Genomic DNA, 17,010 nt, shown 5'->3' with positions numbered 1-17,010 from the left:
TTTTCCCTTTGAAAAACCTAAGTCACAGGAAGTATTCCTTCAAAAACCAGCTCAATTCTCGCAGTGAAACAAGCTCCTAGATGCTGCAGTTTTGAACATAGATGGTTTTCTTTGGACAGATACATGTCTTTGTTCACCTCAGCTGAATAGACCTATTTGTTACAAAGAGAGCCTCTCTCCACCTTGAAAAACCTAAGTTGCCAAAGTGTTCATTTTCTATGTACTGAATACTCAGAGGGAAACAATGTGCTACATGTTGCAGCTTCTAGCATTGATGGTTTTCTGGAGATATAAATCTGTTTCTTCACATCAGCTGAATGGTCTTATTTGAAAAAAGGTAAACTTATCTCAACCTTGAAACATACGTTGCTGGAAAGTAGGACGTTCAGGAACATACTCCACTGTCACAGGGAAATAATGTGCTAGAAGCTCCTGCTTCTACTACAGATGATTTCCTTTCTAGAGATACATGTGTTTCTTCCAATTAGCTGAAAAGACCTAATTGAAAAAAGCGAGATTTCTCCACCTTCAAAATTCTCACTGGCAGAGAGTATTTCTTAGGAAAATTAACTACTCTCCATCAGAGAAACAACAGCAAGATACTGAAGCTTGTCACACAGACAGTTTTCTTTTCTTTGGAGAGATTTCTTTGCTCTTTCAACTCAGGTTCGTAGGCCTAGTTGGAACACAGAAAGCCAATCTCCACATTGAAAAACCGACGTTCCCATATGTATTCCTTTGAAAAACGAAATCCATTTTCATCAGAAAACAATGTACGAGATGCTGAGCTTCTACAATACATGGTTCTCTTGGAGAGATAAATGTGTTGCTTCAACTCAGCTGAATTTGCCTCTTTGGAACAATGTGATCTCATGTGAACCTTGGAAAACGTCCGTCGCGGGAAGTAGTCCTTGCAAAACCGTACTCAATTTTCTCAGGAGACAATGGGCTAGATGCTCCTATTTCTGAAACAGACGGTTTTCTTTCAAGTTATGCATGTGTTTCTTTAAATTAGCTGGCTAGGCCTATTTTGAACAAAGAGATCTTATCTCCATATTGAGAAACTGAAGTTGCTCTAGGTATTTCATTGACAAACTACACTCAATCTGACAAGGAAACAATGTGTTAGATATTCCTTCTGGTAACATAGATGGTTTTCTTCGGAGAGAAACACGTGTTTGTTCAAATCAGCTGAAAAGGCCTCCATGATACAAAGGGAGCCTATCTCCATCCTGAAAAACCGAAGTTGCAAGAAGTATTCCTTTTAAATCTACTGACTACTCACATGGAAACAATATGCTAGATGCTGCAGCTTGTAGTTAGACGGTTTTCTTTGGAGAGACACATGTGTTTCTTCACCTCAGCTGAATTGACCTGTTTGGAACCAAGAGAGTCTACCTCCACCTTGAAAATCCTAACTTGCAGGAAGTATTTCTTTGAAAAAACTGGCAAAAGTCTCCCAGGGTGACAATGTTCTTATTCTCCAGGGTCAAACAGAGATGGTTTTCTTTCAGGAGATACATGTGTTCCTTTAAGTCATATAGAAAGGCCTATTTTGTAACAAAGAGCCCATATCCACATTGAATGACCTATGTTGCAGGAGGAATTCCTTTCCAAATCTATCTCGGTTCTCACAGGGAAGCAATGTGCTAGATGTTGCTGCTTGTAACATATAATGTTTCTTGGGAGAGATCCCTGTGTCTTCAACTCAGCTGAACAGGCCAACGTAGAAAAAAGGGAGCCTATCTCCACCGTGAGAAACCATGCTGCAGGAAGTATTCCAATCAAAAACAAACTTATCTCACGGGGAAACAATGTGCTACCATTCCTGCTTCCAACAGGGATGGTGTTCTTTCGAGAGGTATGTGTGTTTCTTGAAATCTGCGGAATAGGCCTATTGGAAACAAAGTGAGCCTATGTCTACATTGAAAGACCTAAACTGCCTGAAGTACTCCTTTCAAATAGTAACTCAGCTCTCTCACAGAATCAATGTGCTACATGCTGCAGCGTCTAATCTAGATGGTTTCCTTTTAGAGATACATGTGTTTCTTCAATTCACCTGATTGTGTGTATTGGGAACAAAGTGAGCCAACCCACCCTTGGAAAACGTAAGTTGCAGGAAGTCTTTCTTTGACAAACTTACTAAATTCTCACAGGGAAACACTGCCCGAATATTCCTGCTTCCAACAGAGATGGCTTTCTTTGGAGAGATATATGTGTTTCTTCAAATGTGCTGAATAGGCCTACTTGGAACAAAGTGTGCCTATCTCTACATTGAAAATCCTCAGTTGCCCGAAGTACTCCTTTCAAGTACTAACTCAGATCTCACAGAGAAACCATGTGCTACATGCTGCAGCTTCTAATCCCGATGGTTTCCTTTTAGAAATACGTGTGTTTCTTCAATTCACATGAAGGTGTGTATTGGGAACAAAGTGAGTCAACCCAACCTTGGAAAACGTAAATTGCAGGAAGTATTCCCTTGCAAAACCTATTCAATTCGAAGTTGGAAACAATATGGGGGATGCTCCTTCTTCCACAGAGATGTTTTCTTTGAGAGACACATGTGTTTCTTCAAGTTAGCTGGACAGGCCTATTTGCTTACTGACTGTAACATATAAGATTTCTTTGGAGAGATACATGTGTTTCTTCAATGCAGCTGAAAAATGCCAATGTGGAAATAAGGGAGCCTCTCTCCACCATGAAGCACCCTGTTGCAGGAAGTATTCCATTTACAAACAAACACAATCTCCCAGGGAGACAATGTGCTATTACTCATGCTTCCAGCAGAGATGGTTTTTTTGGAGAAATATATGTGTTTCTTCAAATCTGCTGAACAGGCCTATTAGGAACAAAGAGAGCCTATGTCTACATTGAAAAAGCTAAATTGCCTGAAGTACTCCTTTCAAATATTAACTCAGCTGTCACAGGGAAACAATGAGCTGCACGGTACAGCTTCTAACATAGATGGTTTCCTTTTAGAGGTACGTGTGTTTCTTCAACTCACCTGCCTGTGTCTATCTGGAAAAAAGTGAGCCTATCCCAACCTTGAAAACCCTAAGCTGTAGGAAGTATTCCTATGCAAAGCCTTCTCAATTCTTACTGGGATACAATGTGGTGGATTCTCCTGCTTCTCACACAGATGTTTTCTGTCAAAAGACACATGTGTTTGTTCAAATTAGCCGGGGAGGCCTATTTGGAACAAACAACCCTTTGTTCCCCTTGCAAATTCTGAATGGTGGGAAGAAATTCTTTTAAAATACTCATTTTTAACAGGGAAGCAATGTGCTAGATGTTGAAGATTGTAACATAGATAGTTTTCTTTGCAGAGACACTGATGTTTTTACAACTTAGCTCACAGGCCTACGTGGAAGATAGAGAGCCTATCTCCCTTTGAAAAACGTAAGTTGCCCAAAGTATTCCTTTTAAAATGAAACTCAATTCTCTGAGGGAAAGAATGTGCTATATGCTCCTGATTCTGACTCAAGTGGTTTCTTTTGAGATACATGAGTTCCTTTAACTCTGCTGAAAGGGCCTATTTGGAACAAACAGCCTATCTCCACCTTGAATTTCAAAGATGCAGGAAGTACTGCTTTCAAAAACTTACTGGTTTTTACACGGGTAAACAATGAAGTACATGGCGAAGTTTGTAATCTAGTTGGTTTTCGTTTAGTGCTCCATGTGTTTCTTGAACTCATCTGAATAGGCCCATTTGGAACAAAGAGAGCCTACGTTCACTTTGAAAAATGTAATTTATAGGAAGTACTCCTATCAATAATTAACTCTCTTCTCAGAGGTATACTAGGTCCTAGATTCTATAGCTTGTATCACAGATAGTTTACTGTCAAGAGATAAATGTGTTTCTTCAACTTGCCTGAATAGGCCTATTTCAAAAAAAAGAGCTGATTTTCCCTTTGAAAAACCTAAGTCACAGGAAGTATTCCTTCAAAAACCAGCTCAATTCTCGCAGTGAAACAAGCTCCTAGATGCTGCAGTTTTGAACATAGATGGTTTTCTTTGGACAGATACATGTCTTTGTTCACCTCAGCTGAATAGACCTATTTGTTACAAAGAGAGCCTCTCTCCACCTTGAAAAACCTAAGTTGCCAAAGTGTTCATTTTCTATGTACTGAATACTCAGAGGGAAACAATGTGCTACATGTTGCAGCTTCTAGCATTGATGGTTTTCTGGAGATATAAATCTGTTTCTTCACATCAGCTGAATGGTCTTATTTGAAAAAAGGTAAACTTATCTCAACCTTGAAACATACGTTGCTGGAAAGTAGGACGTTCAGGAACATACTCCACTGTCACAGGGAAATAATGTGCTAGAAGCTCCTGCTTCTACTACAGATGATTTCCTTTCTAGAGATACATGTGTTTCTTCCAATTAGCTGAAAAGACCTAATTGAAAAAAGCGAGATTTCTCCACCTTCAAAATTCTCACTGGCAGAGAGTATTTCTTAGGAAAATTAACTACTCTCCATCAGAGAAACAACAGCAAGATACTGAAGCTTGTCACACAGACAGTTTTCTTTTCTTTGGAGAGATTTCTTTGCTCTTTCAACTCAGGTTCGTAGGCCTAGTTGGAACACAGAAAGCCAATCTCCACATTGAAAAACCGACGTTCCCATATGTATTCCTTTGAAAAACGAAATCCATTTTCATCAGAAAACAATGTACGAGATGCTGAGCTTCTACAATACATGGTTCTCTTGGAGAGATAAATGTGTTGCTTCAACTCAGCTGAATTTGCCTCTTTGGAACAATGTGATCTCATGTGAACCTTGGAAAACGTCCGTCGCGGGAAGTAGTCCTTGCAAAACCGTACTCAATTTTCTCAGGAGACAATGGGCTAGATGCTCCTATTTCTGAAACAGACGGTTTTCTTTCAAGTTATGCATGTGTTTCTTTAAATTAGCTGGCTAGGCCTATTTTGAACAAAGAGATCTTATCTCCATATTGAGAAACTGAAGTTGCTCTAGGTATTTCATTGACAAACTACACTCAATCTGACAAGGAAACAATGTGTTAGATATTCCTTCTGGTAACATAGATGGTTTTCTTCGGAGAGAAACACGTGTTTGTTCAAATCAGCTGAAAAGGCCTCCATGATACAAAGGGAGCCTATCTCCATCCTGAAAAACCGAAGTTGCAAGAAGTATTCCTTTTAAATCTACTGACTACTCACATGGAAACAATATGCTAGATGCTGCAGCTTGTAGTTAGACGGTTTTCTTTGGAGAGACACATGTGTTTCTTCACCTCAGCTGAATTGACCTGTTTGGAACCAAGAGAGTCTACCTCCACCTTGAAAATCCTAACTTGCAGGAAGTATTTCTTTGAAAAAACTGGCAAAAGTCTCCCAGGGTGACAATGTTCTTATTCTCCAGGGTCAAACAGAGATGGTTTTCTTTCAGGAGATACATGTGTTCCTTTAAGTCATATAGAAAGGCCTATTTTGTAACAAAGAGCCCATATCCACATTGAATGACCTATGTTGCAGGAGGAATTCCTTTCCAAATCTATCTCGGTTCTCACAGGGAAGCAATGTGCTAGATGTTGCTGCTTGTAACATATAATGTTTCTTGGGAGAGATCCCTGTGTCTTCAACTCAGCTGAACAGGCCAACGTAGAAAAAAGGGAGCCTATCTCCACCGTGAGAAACCATGCTGCAGGAAGTATTCCAATCAAAAACAAACTTATCTCACGGGGAAACAATGTGCTACCATTCCTGCTTCCAACAGGGATGGTGTTCTTTCGAGAGGTATGTGTGTTTCTTGAAATCTGCGGAATAGGCCTATTGGAAACAAAGTGAGCCTATGTCTACATTGAAAGACCTAAACTGCCTGAAGTACTCCTTTCAAATAGTAACTCAGCTCTCTCACAGAATCAATGTGCTACATGCTGCAGCGTCTAATCTAGATGGTTTCCTTTTAGAGATACATGTGTTTCTTCAATTCACCTGATTGTGTGTATTGGGAACAAAGTGAGCCAACCCACCCTTGGAAAACGTAAGTTGCAGGAAGTCTTTCTTTGACAAACTTACTAAATTCTCACAGGGAAACACTGCCCGAATATTCCTGCTTCCAACAGAGATGGCTTTCTTTGGAGAGATATATGTGTTTCTTCAAATGTGCTGAATAGGCCTACTTGGAACAAAGTGTGCCTATCTCTACATTGAAAATCCTCAGTTGCCCGAAGTACTCCTTTCAAGTACTAACTCAGATCTCACAGAGAAACCATGTGCTACATGCTGCAGCTTCTAATCCCGATGGTTTCCTTTTAGAAATACGTGTGTTTCTTCAATTCACATGAAGGTGTGTATTGGGAACAAAGTGAGTCAACCCAACCTTGGAAAACGTAAATTGCAGGAAGTATTCCCTTGCAAAACCTATTCAATTCGAAGTTGGAAACAATATGGGGGATGCTCCTTCTTCCACAGAGATGTTTTCTTTGAGAGACACATGTGTTTCTTCAAGTTAGCTGGACAGGCCTATTTGCTTACTGACTGTAACATATAAGATTTCTTTGGAGAGATACATGTGTTTCTTCAATGCAGCTGAAAAATGCCAATGTGGAAATAAGGGAGCCTCTCTCCACCATGAAGCACCCTGTTGCAGGAAGTATTCCATTTACAAACAAACACAATCTCCCAGGGAGACAATGTGCTATTACTCATGCTTCCAGCAGAGATGGTTTTTTGGAGAAATATATGTGTTTCTTCAAATCTGCTGAACAGGCCTATTAGGAACAAAGAGAGCCTATGTCTACATTGAAAAAGCTAAATTGCCTGAAGTACTCCTTTCAAATATTAACTCAGCTGTCACAGGGAAACAATGAGCTGCACGGTACAGCTTCTAACATAGATGGTTTCCTTTTAGAGGTACGTGTGTTTCTTCAACTCACCTGCCTGTGTCTATCTGGAAAAAAGTGAGCCTATCCCAACCTTGAAAACCCTAAGCTGTAGGAAGTATTCCTATGCAAAGCCTTCTCAATTCTTACTGGGATACAATGTGGTGGATTCTCCTGCTTCTCACACAGATGTTTTCTGTCAAAAGACACATGTGTTTGTTCAAATTAGCCGGGGAGGCCTATTTGGAACAAACAACCCTTTGTTCCCCTTGCAAATTCTGAATGGTGGGAAGAAATTCTTTTAAAATACTCATTTTTAACAGGGAAGCAATGTGCTAGATGTTGAAGATTGTAACATAGATAGTTTTCTTTGCAGAGACACTGATGTTTTTACAACTTAGCTCACAGGCCTACGTGGAAGATAGAGAGCCTATCTCCCTTTGAAAAACGTAAGTTGCCCAAAGTATTCCTTTTAAAATGAAACTCAATTCTCTGAGGGAAAGAATGTGCTATATGCTCCTGATTCTGACTCAAGTGGTTTCTTTTGAGATACATGAGTTCCTTTAACTCTGCTGAAAGGGCCTATTTGGAACAAACAGCCTATCTCCACCTTGAATTTCAAAGATGCAGGAAGTACTGCTTTCAAAAACTTACTGGTTTTTACACGGGTAAACAATGAAGTACATGGCGAAGTTTGTAATCTAGTTGGTTTTCGTTTAGTGCTCCATGTGTTTCTTGAACTCATCTGAATAGGCCCATTTGGAACAAAGAGAGCCTACGTTCACTTTGAAAAATGTAATTTATAGGAAGTACTCCTATCAATAATTAACTCTCTTCTCAGAGGTATACTAGGTCCTAGATTCTATAGCTTGTATCACAGATAGTTTACTGTCAAGAGATAAATGTGTTTCTTCAACTTGCCTGAATAGGCCTATTTCAAAAAAAAGAGCTGATTTTCCCTTTGAAAAACCTAAGTCACAGGATGTATTCCTTCAAAAACCAGCTCAATTCTCGCAGTGAAACAAGCTCCTAGATGCTGCAGTTTTGAACATAGATGGTTTTCTTTGGACAGATACATGTCTTTGTTCACCTCAGCTGAATAGACCTATTTGTTACAAAGAGAGCCTCTCTCCACCTTGAAAAACCTAAGTTGCCAAAGTGTTCATTTTCTATGTACTGAATACTCAGAGGGAAACAATGTGCTACATGTTGCAGCTTCTAGCATTGATGGTTTTCTGGAGATATAAATCTGTTTCTTCACATCAGCTGAATGGTCTTATTTGAAAAAAGGTAAACTTATCTCAACCTTGAAACATACGTTGCTGGAAAGTAGGACGTTCAGGAACATACTCCACTGTCACAGGGAAATAATGTGCTAGAAGCTCCTGCTTCTACTACAGATGATTTCCTTTCTAGAGATACATGTGTTTCTTCCAATTAGCTGAAAAGACCTAATTGAAAAAAGCGAGATTTCTCCACCTTCAAAATTCTCACTGGCAGAGAGTATTTCTTAGGAAAATTAACTACTCTCCATCAGAGAAACAACAGCAAGATACTGAAGCTTGTCACACAGACAGTTTTCTTTTCTTTGGAGAGATTTCTTTGCTCTTTCAACTCAGGTTCGTAGGCCTAGTTGGAACACAGAAAGCCAATCTCCACATTGAAAAACCTACGTTCCCATATGTATTCCTTTGAAAAACGAAATCCATTTTCATCAGAAAACAATGTACGAGATGCTGAGCTTCTACAATACATGGTTCTCTTGGAGAGATAAATGTGTTGCTTCAACTCAGCTGAATTTGCCTCTTTGGAACAATGTGATCTCATGTGAACCTTGGAAAACGTCCGTCGCGGGAAGTAGTCCTTGCAAAACCGTACTCAATTTTCTCAGGAGACAATGGGCTAGATGCTCCTATTTCTGAAACAGACGGTTTTCTTTCAAGTTATGCATGTGTTTCTTTAAATTAGCTGGCTAGGCCTATTTTGAACAAAGAGATTTTATCTCCATATTGAGAAACTGAAGTTGCTCTAGGTATTTCATTGACAAACTACACTCAATCTGACAAGGAAACAATGTGTTAGATATTCCTTCTGGTAACATAGATGGTTTTCTTCGGAGAGAAACACGTGTTTGTTCAAATCAGCTGAAAAGGCCTCCATGATACAAAGGGAGCCTATCTCCATCCTGAAAAACCTAAGTTGCAAGAAGTATTCCTTTTAAATCTACTGACTACTCACATGGAAACAATATGCTAGATGCTGCAGCTTGTAGTTAGACGGTTTTCTTTGGAGAGACACATGTGTTTCTTCACCTCAGCTGAATTGACCTGTTTGGAACCAAGAGAGTCTACCTCCACCTTGAAAATCCTAACTTGCAGGAAGTATTTCTTTGAAAAAACTGGCAAAAGTCTCCCAGGGTGACAATGTTCTTATTCTCCAGGGTCAAACAGAGATGGTTTTCTTTCAGGAGATACATGTGTTCCTTTAAGTCATATAGAAAGGCCTATTTTGTAACAAAGAGCCCATATCCACATTGAATGACCTATGTTGCAGGAGGAATTCCTTTCCAAATCTATCTCGGTTCTCACAGGGAAGCAATGTGCTAGATGTTGCTGCTTGTAACATATAATGTTTCTTGGGAGAGATCCCTGTGTCTTCAACTCAGCTGAACAGGCCAACGTAGAAAAAAGGGAGCCTATCTCCACCGTGAGAAACCATGCTGCAGGAAGTATTCCAATCAAAAACAAACTTATCTCACAGGGAAACAATGTGCTACCATTCCTGCTTCCAACAGAGATGGTGTTCTTTCGAGAGGTATGTGTGTTTCTTGAAATCTGCGGAATAGGCCTATTGGAAACAAAGTGAGCCTATGTCTACATTGAAAGACCTAAACTGCCTGAAGTACTCCTTTCAAATAGTAACTCAGCTCTCTCACAGAATCAATGTGCTACATGCTGCAGCGTCTAATCTAGATGGTTTCCTTTTAGAGATACATGTGTTTCTTCAATTCACCTGATTGTGTGTATTGGGAACAAAGTGAGCCAACCCACCCTTGGAAAACGTAAGTTGCAGGAAGTCTTTCTTTGACAAACTTACTAAATTCTCACAGGGAAACAATGCCCGAATATTCCTGCTTCCAACAGAGATGGCTTTCTTTGGAGAGATATATGTGTTTCTTCAAATGTGCTGAATAGGCCTACTTGGAACAAAGTGTGCCTATCTCTACATTGAAAATCCTCAGTTGCCCGAAGTACTCCTTTCAAGTACTAACTCAGATCTCACAGAGAAACCATGTGCTACATGCTGCAGCTTCTAATCCCGATGGTTTCCTTTTAGAAATACATGTGTTTCTTCAATTCACATGAAGGTGTGTATTGGGAACAAAGTGAGTCAACCCAACCTTGGAAAACGTAAATTGCAGGAAGTATTCCCTTGCAAAACCTATTCAATTCGAAGTTGGAAACAATATGGGGGATGCTCCTTCTTCCACAGAGATGTTTTCTTTGAGAGACACACGTGTTTCTTCAAGTTAGCTGGACAGGCCTATTTGCTTACTGACTGTAACATATAAGATTTCTTTGGAGAGATACATGTGTTTCTTCAATGCAGCTGAAAAATGCCAATGTGGAAATAAGGGAGCCTCTCTCCACCATGAAGCACCCTGTTGCAGGAAGTATTCCATTTACAAACAAACACAATCTCCCAGGGAGACAATGTGCTATTACTCATGCTTCCAGCAGAGATGGTTTTTTTGGAGAAATATATGTGTTTCTTCAAATCTGCTGAACAGGCCTATTAGGAACAAAGAGAGCCTATGTCTACATTGAAAAAGCTAAATTGCCTGAAGTACTCCTTTCAAATATTAACTCAGCTGTCACAGGGAAACAATGAGCTGCACGGTACAGCTTCTAACATAGATGGTTTCCTTTTAGAGGTACGTGTGTTTCTTCAACTCACCTGCCTGTGTCTATCTGGAAAAAAGTGAGCCTATCCCAACCTTGAAAACCCTAAGCTGTAGGAAGTATTCCTATGCAAAGCCTTCTCAATTCTTACTGGGATACAATGTGGTGGATTCTCCTGCTTCTCACACAGATGTTTTCTGTCAAAAGACACATGTGTTTGTTCAAATTAGCCGGGGAGGCCTATTTGGAACAAACAACCCTTTGTTCCCCTTGCAAATTCTGAATGGTGGGAAGAAATTCTTTTAAAATACTCATTTTTAACAGGGAAGCAATGTGCTAGATGTTGAAGATTGTAACATAGATAGTTTTCTTTGCAGAGACACTGATGTTTTTACAACTTAGCTCACAGGCCTACGTGGAAGATAGAGAGCCTATCTCCCTTTGAAAAACGTAAGTTGCCCAAAGTATTCCTTTTAAAATGAAACTCAATTCTCTGAGGGAAAGAATGTGCTATATGCTCCTGATTCTGACTCAAGTGGTTTCTTTTGAGATACATGAGTTCCTTTAACTCTGCTGAAAGGGCCTATTTGGAACAAACAGCCTATCTCCACCTTGAATTTCAAAGATGCAGGAAGTACTGCTTTCAAAAACTTACTGGTTTTTACACGGGTAAACAATGAAGTACATGGCGAAGTTTGTAATCTAGTTGGTTTTCGTTTAGTGCTCCATGTGTTTCTTGAACTCATCTGAATAGGCCCATTTGGAACAAAGAGAGCCTACGTTCACTTTGAAAAATGTAATTTATAGGAAGTACTCCTATCAATAATTAACTCTCTTCTCAGAGGTATACTAGGTCCTAGATTCTATAGCTTGTATCACAGATAGTTTACTGTCAAGAGATAAATGTGTTTCTTCAACTTGCCTGAATAGGCCTATTTCAAAAAAAAGAGCTGATTTTCCCTTTGAAAAACCTAAGTCACAGGATGTATTCCTTCAAAAACCAGCTCAATTCTCGCAGTGAAACAAGCTCCTAGATGCTGCAGTTTTGAACATAGATGGTTTTCTTTGGACAGATACATGTCTTTGTTCACCTCAGCTGAATAGACCTATTTGTTACAAAGAGAGCCTCTCTCCACCTTGAAAAACCTAAGTTGCCAAAGTGTTCATTTTCTATGTACTGAATACTCAGAGGGAAACAATGTGCTACATGTTGCAGCTTCTAGCATTGATGGTTTTCTGGAGATATAAATCTGTTCCTTCACATCAGCTGAATGGTCTTATTTGAAAAAAGGTAAACTTATCTCAACCTTGAAACATACGTTGCTGGAAAGTAGGACGTTCAGGAACATACTCCACTGTCACAGGGAAATAATGTGCTAGAAGCTCCTGCTTCTACTACAGATGATTTCCTTTCTAGAGATACATGTGTTTCTTCCAATTAGCTGAAAAGACCTAATTGAAAAAAGCGAGATTTCTCCACCTTCAAAATTCTCACTGGCAGAGAGTATTTCTTAGGAAAATTAACTACTCTCCATCAGAGAAACAACAGCAAGATACTGAAGCTTGTCACACAGACAGTTTTCTTTTCTTTGGAGAGATTTCTTTGCTCTTTCAACTCAGGTTTGTAGGCCTAGTTGGAACACAGAAAGCCAATCTCCACATTGAAAAACCTACGTTCCCATATGTATTCCTTTGAAAAACGAAATCCATTTTCATCAGAAAACAATGTACGAGATGCTGAGCTTCTACAATACATGGTTCTCTTGGAGAGATAAATGTGTTGCTTCAACTCAGCTGAATTTGCCTCTTTGGAACAATGTGATCTCATGTGAACCTTGGAAAACGTCCGTCGCGGGAAGTAGTCCTTGCAAAACCGTACTCAATTTTCTCAGGAGACAATGGGCTAGATGCTCCTATTTCTGAAACAGACGGTTTTCTTTCAAGTTATGCATGTGTTTCTTTAAATTAGCTGGCTAGGCCTATTTTGAACAAAGAGATTTTATCTCCATATTGAGAAACTGAAGTTGCTCTAGGTATTTCATTGACAAACTACACTCAATCTGACAAGGAAACAATGTGTTAGATATTCCTTCTGGTAACATAGATGGTTTTCTTCGGAGAGAAACACGTGTTTGTTCAAATCAGCTGAAAAGGCCTCCATGATACAAAGGGAGCCTATCTCCATCCTGAAAAACCTAAGTTGCAAGAAGTATTCCTTTTAAATCTACTGACTACTCACATGGAAACAATATGCTAGATGCTGCAGCTTGTAGTTAGACGGTTTTCTTTGGAGAGACACATGTGTTTCTTCACCTCAGCTGAATTGACCTGTTTGGAACCAAGAGAGTCTACCTCCACCTTGAAAATCCTAACTTGCAGGAAGTATTTCTTTGAAAAAACTGGCAAAAGTCTCCCAGGGTGACAATGTTCTTATTCTCCAGGGTCAAACAGAGATGGTTTTCTTTCAGGAGATACATGTGTTCCTTTAAGTCATATAGAAAGGCCTATTTTGTAACAAAGAGCCCATATCCACATTGAATGACCTATGTTGCAGGAGGAATTCCTTTCCAAATCTATCTCGGTTCTCACAGGGAAGCAATGTGCTAGATGTTGCTGCTTGTAACATATAATGTTTCTTGGGAGAGATCCCTGTGTCTTCAACTCAGCTGAACAGGCCAACGTAGAAAAAAGGGAGCCTATCTCCACCGTGAGAAACCATGCTGCAGGAAGTATTCCAATCAAAAACAAACTTATCTCACAGGGAAACAATGTGCTACCATTCCTGCTTCCAACAGAGATGGTGTTCTTTCGAGAGGTATGTGTGTTTCTTGAAATCTGCGGAATAGGCCTATTGGAAACAAAGTGAGCCTATGTCTACATTGAAAGACCTAAACTGCCTGAAGTACTCCTTTCAAATAGTAACTCAGCTCTCTCACAGAATCAATGTGCTACATGCTGCAGCGTCTAATCTAGATGGTTTCCTTTTAGAGATACATGTGTTTCTTCAATTCACCTGATTGTGTGTATTGGGAACAAAGTGAGCCAACCCACCCTTGGAAAACGTAAGTTGCAGGAAGTCTTTCTTTGACAAACTTACTAAATTCTCACAGGGAAACAATGCCCGAATATTCCTGCTTCCAACAGAGATGGCTTTCTTTGGAGAGATATATGTGTTTCTTCAAATGTGCTGAATAGGCCTACTTGGAACAAAGTGTGCCTATCTCTACATTGAAAATCCTCAGTTGCCCGAAGTACTCCTTTCAAGTACTAACTCAGATCTCACAGAGAAACCATGTGCTACATGCTGCAGCTTCTAATCCCGATGGTTTCCTTTTAGAAATACATGTGTTTCTTCAATTCACATGAAGGTGTGTATTGGGAACAAAGTGAGTCAACCCAACCTTGGAAAACGTAAATTGCAGGAAGTATTCCCTTGCAAAACCTATTCAATTCGAAGTTGGAAACAATATGGGGGATGCTCCTTCTTCCACAGAGATGTTTTCTTTGAGAGACACACGTGTTTCTTCAAGTTAGCTGGACAGGTCTATTTGCTTACTGACTGTAACATATAAGATTTCTTTGGAGAGATACATGTGTTTCTTCAATGCAGCTGAAAAATGCCAATGTGGAAATAAGGGAGCCTCTCTCCACCATGAAGCACCCTGTTGCAGGAAGTATTCCATTTACAAACAAACACAATCTCCCAGGGAGACAATGTGCTATTACTCATGCTTCCAGCAGTGATGGTTTTTTTGGAGAAATATATGTGTTTCTTCAAATCTGCTGAACAGGCCTATTAGGAACAAAGAGAGCCTATGTCTACATTGAAAAAGCTAAATTGCCTGAAGTACTCCTTTCAAATATTAACTCAGCTGTCACAGGGAAACAATGAGCTGCACGGTACAGCTTCTAACATAGATGGTTTCCTTTTAGAGGTACGTGTGTTTCTTCAACTCACCTGCCTGTGTCTATCTGGAAAAAAGTGAGCCTATCCCAACCTTGAAAACCCTAAGCTGTAGGAAGTATTCCTATGCAAAGCCTTCTCAATTCTTACTGGGATACAATGTGGTGGATTCTCCTGCTTCTCACACAGATGTTTTCTGTCAAAAGACACATGTGTTTGTTCAAATTAGCCGGGGAGGCCTATTTGGAACAAACAACCCTTTGTTCCCCTTGCAAATTCTGAATGGTGGGAAGAAATTCTTTTAAAATACTCATTTTTAACAGGGAAGCAATGTGCTAGATGTTGAAGATTGTAACATAGATAGTTTTCTTTGCAGAGACACTGATGTTTTTACAACTTAGCTCACAGGCCTACGTGGAAGATAGAGAGCCTATCTCCCTTTGAAAAACGTAAGTTGCCCAAAGTATTCCTTTTAAAATGAAACTCAATTCTCTGAGGGAAAGAATGTGCTATATGCTCCTGATTCTGACTCAAGTGGTTTCTTTTGAGATACATGAGTTCCTTTAACTCTGCTGAAAGGGCCTATTTGGAACAAACAGCCTATCTCCACCTTGAATTTCAAAGATGCAGGAAGTACTGCTTTCAAAAACTTACTGGTTTTTACACGGGTAAACAATGAAGTACATGGCGAAGTTTGTAATCTAGTTGGTTTTCGTTTAGTGCTCCATGTGTTTCTTGAACTCATCTGAATAGGCCCATTTGGAACAAAGAGAGCCTACGTTCACTTTGAAAAATGTAATTTATAGGAAGTACTCCTATCAATAATTAACTCTCTTCTCAGAGGTATACTAGGTCCTAGATTCTATAGCTTGTATCACAGATAGTTTACTGTCAAGAGATAAATGTGTTTCTTCAACTTGCCTGAATAGGCCTATTTCAAAAAAAAGAGCTGATTTTCCCTTTGAAAAACCTAAGTCACAGGAAGTATTCCTTCAAAAACCAGCTCAATTCTCGCAGTGAAACAAGCTCCTAGATGCTGCAGTTTTGAACATAGATGGTTTTCTTTGGACAGATACATGTCTTTGTTCACCTCAGCTGAATAGACCTATTTGTTACAAAGAGAGCCTCTCTCCACCTTGAAAAACCTAAGTTGCCAAAGTGTTCATTTTCTATGTACTGAATACTCAGAGGGAAACAATGTGCTACATGTTGCAGCTTCTAGCATTGATGGTTTTCTGGAGATATAAATCTGTTTCTTCACATCAGCTGAATGGTCTTATTTGAAAAAAGGTAAACTTATCTCAACCTTGAAACATACGTTGCTGGAAAGTAGGACGTTCAGGAACATACTCCACTGTCACAGGGAAATAATGTGCTAGAAGCTCCTGCTTCTACTACAGATGATTTCCTTTCTAGAGATACATGTGTTTCTTCCAATTAGCTGAAAAGACCTAATTGAAAAAAGCGAGATTTCTCCACCTTCAAAATTCTCACTGGCAGAGAGTATTTCTTAGGAAAATTAACTACTCTCCATCAGAGAAACAACAGCAAGATACTGAAGCTTGTCACACAGACAGTTTTCTTTTCTTTGGAGAGATTTCTTTGCTCTTTCAACTCAGGTTCGTAGGCCTAGTTGGAACACAGAAAGCCAATCTCCACATTGAAAAACCTACGTTCCCATATGTATTCCTTTGAAAAACGAAATCCATTTTCATCAGAAAACAATGTACGAGATGCTGAGCTTCTACAATACATGGTTCTCTTGGAGAGATAAATGTGTTGCTTCAACTCAGCTGAATTTGCCTCTTTGGAACAATGTGATCTCATGTGAACCTTGGAAAACGTCCGTCGCGGGAAGTAGTCCTTGCAAAACCGTACTCAATTTTCTCAGGAGACAATGGGCTAGATGCTCCTATTTCTGAAACAGACGGTTTTCTTTCAAGTTATGCATGTGTTTCTTTAAATTAGCTGGCTAGGCCTATTTTGAACAAAGAGATTTTATCTCCATATTGAGAAACTGAAGTTGCTCTAGGTATTTCATTGACAAACTACACTCAATCTGACAAGGAAACAATGTGTTAGATATTCCTTCTGGTAACATAGATGGTTTTCTTCGGAGAGAAACACGTGTTTGTTCAAATCAGCTGAAAAGGCCTCCATGATACAAAGGGAGCCTATCTCCATCCTGAAAAACCGAAGTTGCAAGAAGTATTCCTTTTAAATCTACTGACTACTCACATGGGAACAATATGCTAGATGCTGCAGCTTGTAGTTAGACGGTTTTCTTTGGAGAGACACATGTGTTTCTTCACCTCAGCTGAATTGACCTGTTTGGAACCAAGAGAGTCTACC

The sequence above is a fragment of the Castor canadensis genome, chromosome 17 (assembly GCF_047511655.1).
Source record: "Castor canadensis chromosome 17, mCasCan1.hap1v2, whole genome shotgun sequence".
NCBI classification, from domain to species: Eukaryota; Metazoa; Chordata; class Mammalia; order Rodentia; family Castoridae; genus Castor; species Castor canadensis.
This window is presented reverse-complemented; position numbering follows the sequence as displayed.